Below are 7500 nucleotides of genomic sequence, written 5' to 3'. Positions count from 1 at the left end.
CCCCACGCCGCCCATGCCCAGCACAGCAAAGCTCTGCCTAAGGTCACTGCTCACATAGCCAAATACACACATATAAACCTATGCACACATGTATATATGTTAATAAGACTGCCTGGATTAGGTAAGGGAAGGCTGCTGCCCAGCAGCGTCTCACGAAGCACAGAAGAACTGCACAAACATATAGAGGAAATCCTAATCAAATCTGGATTGGTAAAGAGCATTCCTGACAATCCACACAATACCAAGACCAATTCAATTTCACTGCTTGTTATTCAAAATAAAGGGCACTCACATCCATCCTTTGTGTATTAATAACCTCACTCAAGCTGGAGGATTGTGATTTTTTTTGTAGATTGAGATTTTTGATAGGTCTCCTTGTTGTTTGCTTTAGGACTAAAGTGAGTCTTCGTGCAGCCACAAGCCCAGCAGGCAACGCAGGGCATTTCAGATTTTCAGGAGTGAATTTGCCTGGTAAATGAGTGTATCGTTTCCTTACTTGCAGCCAGATTAATTTCTTCCAATGCACGTATGCCACGGTAACACAAATTTATCCTACAGCTAAGCCTGGACTTTTGATTTTTAAAAACTCCTTCGACTTTCTGATTTTTTTTTCTCTGAATTTCTCCTCATTTTTAATCGGAACTTCCACAAAGTGCAGCGGGAGCTGTGTATGGAAGTCACTGTTTGTATTCCCCCCTTTTAAAAGCCTGCTTAAACCGTGTTTAAGGATTAGGCCGGGTTTCTTTATTTCCTTCCCTACTATTTCTTTATCATTAAGGGCAAGGAGTTTTTAGTGAGCAGATCCCGCTAATCGCTTCCCCCCGCCCCCCTGGCTTTGTTTCTGTCAAAATAGCTTCTTTCAGGCGGCCCGAGCCGCTGTCTCGGCAAATGAACTGCTCTTTCTCACCAGATGTGTAGCCGTGTTTCGTCTTTCACTAGAGACAAGCTGGAGCCGACTCCTTCCGCTAGCTGGGCCTATGCTACATGTCTTACAACAACACAAATGTAAGCCCCTTCCTTTCCACACATGTTAAACTCATTTCCTAGTGAATTATTGGGAAAACACAACACTATCCTCACTGCTGTTTTCACATGATGCAGTTTATGCGCTCCTGGCACCGCGGCCATCTGATGACTGGGGCTGTGCAAATTTCTGGCTGTGAAACTTTTGCTGAAAGTATCAGGAGATTTTTGCTCTTTTTTTTTAATTTGCCCCTAGCCTCAGCACGCTGGAGTCCACAAACCCCGCGGAACAAACGCGCTCCCTCTCCGCAGAACAAATGCTATCTGCACTCGGGATTTTTTCCACCTTTGAAGAATAAAAAGAGTCCGTTCAATAGCAAAATAAAACCTGGAATGGGGCAAGCCATAGCTGATTTCAACTCAACTGGTATACCAATAAACCACGAGTTCTCTTCGGCCTAAAATGCTAATGAACCAAAACAGTTAACAGAAAAGCCAAATCGCTGAATCTCATAAAATCCAGAGTACCCTGTAAAATTCCCCAGCTTCAGATTTTTTTTTTGTAAAGCGCAGTTACATCTTTATTTTAATAGAGTACTAATAATGCCAGTATAATGTTGTATTATATATAGTTTTGACCGCAAACATTTTTGTGAGATCTGCCATTAAGATAAACAAACAAGAGGAGCTTGTGTTCTGGCAGCCGGGCCGCGCTGAATGGTTTTCATTTTCTTAGCGCGTAAGCTCTGCAAGCGCTGCCAAGCCCAGGTTAAGCTCCCCGAGTTTTCACTTCCTGTAGCCCTGCTTGTCAATCACTTCCTGGCATCTGCAGGGACAATTTCCATCGTTCCAGCTTGGAATTTCCATGTCTTGCAGCGTGTCTCCCACCGCCACCCTGTCCGCGCGGGTTCCCGGCGCCGCGCTCCGAAGGGCGCCCGGCGCTCTCGCACCGGGGCCGGCTCCGAAGGCGCCCGCTCCCGAGGCCCTTCCTTTGTACGCGGCCGTTATAAAAGCAGCATCATTAAAACCGCTTCTGCCACTTTGTTTCACAGGTTGTTTTTTTTAATTATCTGCTGTCTGAGGGTAATTATTTACTTCCTGTAAGCTCGCGTACCAGAACTCTGAGTTTGAAAGATTTTTCCATAACCTAATCCAATTCATCAAAGGCAACCTAACAAAATTACGGGCTCTGGCAGTATCTTTGCTTTTCACCTGATAAGGCTGCAGCAGAAGCACAGGATGGTTTGTATCAGGATCCCTCCTGTAGTATAGTTTTTGACAGCTTTGCTTAAATCCCTTCCCCCTCTCTTCCTTTCTCACAAGAACATGCTATTTTATTATTCCTTTGTACAGCAGTAATGCAATACTTGCGGCTTCATACAAATAATCAAGTATTATACAGGGAAAAAAAGAAGTGTTACAGAAGTCTCATCTAACACATTTGGGATTTACTCGAGACCCAGGGTTTTGAAGATGGATGCGAGCGCATTCCTTGGCTAGCACAGGAGGTATTTACACAAATTTCATTAACTGGAGTTTGTGCACTGATTAGGAGCGGAGACTCAGGGAGAATGATGCAAACGGCGTAACTTAGGTGGCCTGAGCAAAACAGAAAATGAGAGGGGGAAAAAGCAAACGAGACGAGGGAGAAAAAGCAGCACGTACAACGTGCCGTTTCGGGATTTTTTTCCACACGGTGATTTCAGCGTTGCTGGATTACACGGCTCGCTCCCATCTTAAATTTCCTTCTGCTCCCCTGCAGCCTCCAAGTTGTGCTGCGACCTCCCCAGCCTGCAACGCGCGGGCCCCGGAGCCACCCCAGCATCCGCGCGACGCCTTCGGAAGCGCCGCGTTCCTGCCGGAAAAATCCTCAAGAATTGGTTCCTTAAACCAGGAAAGTTCTTTTTTTTTTTTTTTTTTTTTTTAATATACTCTTAAGCTAGCAGTCCTGATAGGACGATGAAAGCAAAATAAAGGACTGAGATATTACTGAGGTCCATCCTATTCGTCAATAGTTACATGCACATCTTAAAGAAAAATAAGATTTTTTTTAGTATAAAAAAGACACAAAATTCTTCTGTTTTCCTTGCATTATGCAGATGAAATGACAAGTTGTCATTTAAGAAGTTAATAAACAGTCACCATTTTGCAGGTTATCCAAATGCTACTGAATAGAAAACCTTGGATCTCTAAATGATGTGTAATTAAAATTATTTAAAAAATCCTCCTTGACAGGCCAGGGCTTAGCCAAAATGTAAATGACATTAAAGAAGACAATGAATTTAATTTTATTTAATGTCCCTTTTTGCAGATCCTCATTTACATAGCATTTTTAACAAAAGCGTTGACCTTATAAATGCTGGCATTTGTACAGCTTCGGCAGAGTTGGATTTAATCATGCTTTCGCAAAGCCATAAGGGAAAAAGCTTTAAGTTCTCTGGTTGGATATGGAGTAGGAATAAAAACATTGGGACTGGTCAAATGTTTATCCTCCTTGCTTCTGAAAACAACCTGACAAGAAGATGTAAAGGTCTAGGGAATAACCCATTGCTGTTTGTAAGGCTCGGTAATAATCATACATAATCGTTTGGAAATATAGCTAATAAAAAATATAATGAGTGTTCAGCAAAATCGGCATTAGGCCCAAATTACATGATATTAATACTTGAACAGGTGCAGAAAGGCGCTTTAAATGAGGTAAATGAATAAAATGTCCCAGAGCACAACTGTGTGCACTGACAAAAAGTCAATCACATGAATAATTCAGTGACTAGGACTGCCAGCAAAGGTCGCCTTTCTTTGACCTTTGTGACAGGAAGTGAAAGGAAACACTGTTGACTAAAAAAAAATAAAAAAATAGGGAAAAACTCCCAGCCGGCTCCAGCGCCCGCTCCACAATTGCTTTAAAGGTGTAAACTTGTAGTTTAAATGAACTAGGGCTCTTTAGCGGGGCTCCGCTGTAAAGAGCCCTGGTGTGAACAGGCAACTCATTTAGGGAAAATAATGCGAGATCGCGGGCAGCGAGAGGTTAAGGGGGGTGTCTACGAGCAGCGTCAATTCCGTATAAAATCTGAGGTCAGCTCAAAAGTATTTTAAGAGCCTACAGGATTGAAATTTTGTAACAGCTGTTAAATATGACAAAACTTTTTATTCCCCAAAACTAAAGCTATTCCAAACTCTGTATGAAAGAAATGGGATAAACAGATGTCTGGCTTCCATACAGGAAAGTAGGACACACTTGGAATGATAAGTCCCCTAAACTCTATAGAATAATGCCAGATTTATTGGGGAGGGGGGTATTTACTACCCACAGAGATGCCAACGAGCAGCATGCCGGTGATAGGACCATCTGGAAAAGCGCTGCGGAGCGATGGGGCCGGCGCTGCGAGCGCATTCCGGGCGCGCGGGCAGCCCCGCCGCGGCTCCAGCGCCGAGCTGCCACTTCATGTTTGGATAGTAATGTAATCCGGCCGCCCGGCTCCGCCACAATCACTCTTTTCAGTTTTCAACAGTTGGACACTGAGCCTTCATATACATTCAAGGCAAACAAGGCAAGGAAAAGTCCAGAGGATGGATCTTACCGGGAATTTCCGTACCTGCTAATAAAACACCCCGCGATGGCACCGAAGAATTATTTTAGCACACAGAGTGGTTTTGGTTTAGCAGTTCCAGCGGCACCCTGTAATCATTTACAGCCATTGGAATGTATGGGTGAAATAGGATAGATTTATCTGTTCATAGTTGTGATATGTAGACAATGGGTGTTCCTAATGAGGAACATCTGCTTTTGTGTTTTCCCAGAAAACATTATTCCACTATGAAAATGATACTCCCATCCTTTTCAGCAACACCGCAAAGAAAATATGGGCCTTTTCCTTTCTTTTATTTGCTTTTCTTTGGGTCAATCTAATTTCCCAGGGACACTTTTTCTGTGGCATCTTTTTACTGACTGCACTACAATTTATGGTGGGGTTGTTCTTTACTATGTGAGTTACTATGTTGTCTGAATAGCCCTGATACGCTAGAATATATTTAAATGTATACTGTAATAAAACTGTATATCCCCAGCCATGCTTCATGAGAAAAAGCAAGTTGATGTAAGTAAATATTCCCAGCGAATTAAAAGGCTGGCAAGGCGTGCAAAATATAAAACTGTTTTCATGGCCTTTGTCTTTTCCTACATTTAAAATCTACTGCGGGATTCAAATGTACAATTCACATAAGTTTGTTTAAAGTATTTTAAACATTAAGAAATCAGTACTCCTGAATCACAAGAGTTGCGTTTTTTTTCCCCTTTTCTCCTAGTGTGATAAACAATTCAGATCCTCACCCAGATTCTCAGTGTGGGCTACAACAAATGGGTGGTCATAGATCTCAATTCAGGGTTGAATTATTGGTTTGTATCCCGAGGACAAATATGCCTTATCTGGTCAAAAGCTGCTAAACGTATCCAAAGGACAAAGGGATCTGCTGAAACATATTGTATATAATTCTTTCTTTAAGCCAACATAGCACTTCTTATGGGCAACTGTAAATTGACCCACAAATTTGATGGGGGAAATTTGCTTCTGTGACGCTCAGGAGGAAACACAAACCAGGAATTCAGCACCGGCAACAAACGCAGGTAACAAACTATATTAATGCGTGGATCGAGCAAATGTAAATTATTATTAGGAATTTAAAATACACCCCAATTGTTTCACAGGACTATCTGCCTGACAGGGCTTTTTCACACACGCGCCCTCCTTGCCCAGCTGCTGCGATTTGCTCGCGGTGAACGTTACGTTCAGGGGCTTTTCAAAAGCACATCTTGAGATGAGGAGCATCGCACCCAACTCCTTCCTAAGGCACCCGCGCGCGCAGGAGCGTTCGAGCAGTGTGTTGACATTATACGTGACAACTCTCTTTAGGAGGCTAAAATAGGTCCCGTTCTCATAAATGCAAAACCTTGAAAAATCCTAATGCAGAAGGTGATTAAAATTCCTATAAAATTGCCATATCTTTAAATTTAGAAGCACAGCAGATTTTTCATCAATAATTAAGATCTCTAAAGCATTTATGCTAGGCATAAATGGAGTTTCAATCTTCCTTATTCAAATAAACATGATAAACCCATTAACCAAATGTTTTCTGATTTTTTATATCTTCTCATGCTTCTAGAATATCAAATTGTAACATACTTCCGAGAGTTTGGAGAGGGTACAAAAGCAGAGATCTCGCAGAGCTTACTGCGATTTTGTTGGGATCACCCTTCGCAGAACTAATATAATTTGACTCGCCGTGATTCAAGCACATTATTAGTTACGTATCAATATAATCCCTAATTATTGCAAAAGCATCATTTGCATTGCATTTCATTGCGCATATGGACTATAAACACAAACTGCTTGTAAATGTGTCAACGTACATTCAAGAGGCAAGAAATGCTCACCCTGACCATATCTCTAAATGGAAGTCTGACCGAGCACCTAACAGCCAAGTGTTTTTCTAATTGTCATTTCCAGCACATTTTCTGGTGCTCTGCAGTGGCCGCACCTCAACGCAATTCGTCATCTACATCCGAACACATCGCGCACGTCTTGCAAACTCCCAACAATGACCATGCCCGCAGCGCAGGAACGGAAACTCTGGCGCGCGCTCCTGCGTTGGCTATTCCACCGACATCCCTCCGCTTCCAAATGTTTTCAGCCAATAAAGCAGAAATAAATTCAGCTCACAAGGCAACAATCCAGTGCTATATGATTTCCATAGCTAAAACACTAAAGACAAATATAATGATATTGATTTTTGTACTTCGAGTTCTATAAAGTGTTGAACTTGTTCTCAATTGCCTGACACAATCCCAGAGTGATGGCAACAACTGGTCAGCCCTATTTGATTACTAATAAGAGAGATGTCCCTTCTGTCAGATACCTCACATTCTCCACTAAGCAAACAGCTATTTCAGCTAGTTAAACATTAGCATTGCTCTCCACTGGTGGTGCATATTTCTTTAGGCTTAACTCGCCGAGTTCTCCAGGTTTAATTTTTCAGTCACTGGACAGCAAAGTTCATGATCAAAAGATAACTTTGTAATGAAAGCTACTGAAATACAAGCCTTCTTCAAAACAGCCTGGCCCTCTTCTTCGCAATACTGGTGTCATATGCACATTTCTTGCTTCCATTTATTACTTTGAGGGACCTATTTCAACATCTACGGTCCATCAAAAATTGACTTTTGCTGCTACCACGCTGTCGAGAAAAAATTGCTTCACTGCTGCCAAAAACACAATCTTTTACAATGAAAATAATGCCAAAATAGATTTACCTGGCATTCGATGCAAATTTTCTGAACACACGCGCTTTTACCAAACACGGGGAGCAGCAAAACACAGCAGAGGCAGAGTGAAGAAGGCATACAGTTAATCTAGGTATGTAAATTCATGTTGGAATACGCAACCGGCATGTGTAATTAGTTTCAATTATAGCAACTTTGGTTTATTAGTTACATATTTGCTATTTGACATAAAATGACAGCCACAATTGGAAAAAAATTGG

General features: G+C 42.0%; 1 protein-coding gene across 1 annotated transcript in view; it reads right to left on the bottom strand.

The window, feature by feature from the left end:
• LOC104573699 (transcription factor COE3) overlaps window positions 1–7500 on the bottom strand; it is a 108636-nt gene that overhangs the window by 95797 nt on the left and 5339 nt on the right. The gene's annotated exons all lie outside the window — the stretch shown is intronic.

The sequence above is a fragment of the Tinamus guttatus genome, unplaced genomic scaffold (genome assembly GCF_059628265.1).
Source record: "Tinamus guttatus ecotype Peru unplaced genomic scaffold, ASM5962826v1 Tinamus_guttatus_pri_ptg000079l, whole genome shotgun sequence".
NCBI classification, from domain to species: Eukaryota; Metazoa; Chordata; class Aves; order Tinamiformes; family Tinamidae; genus Tinamus; species Tinamus guttatus.
This window is presented reverse-complemented; position numbering and strand designations above follow the sequence as displayed.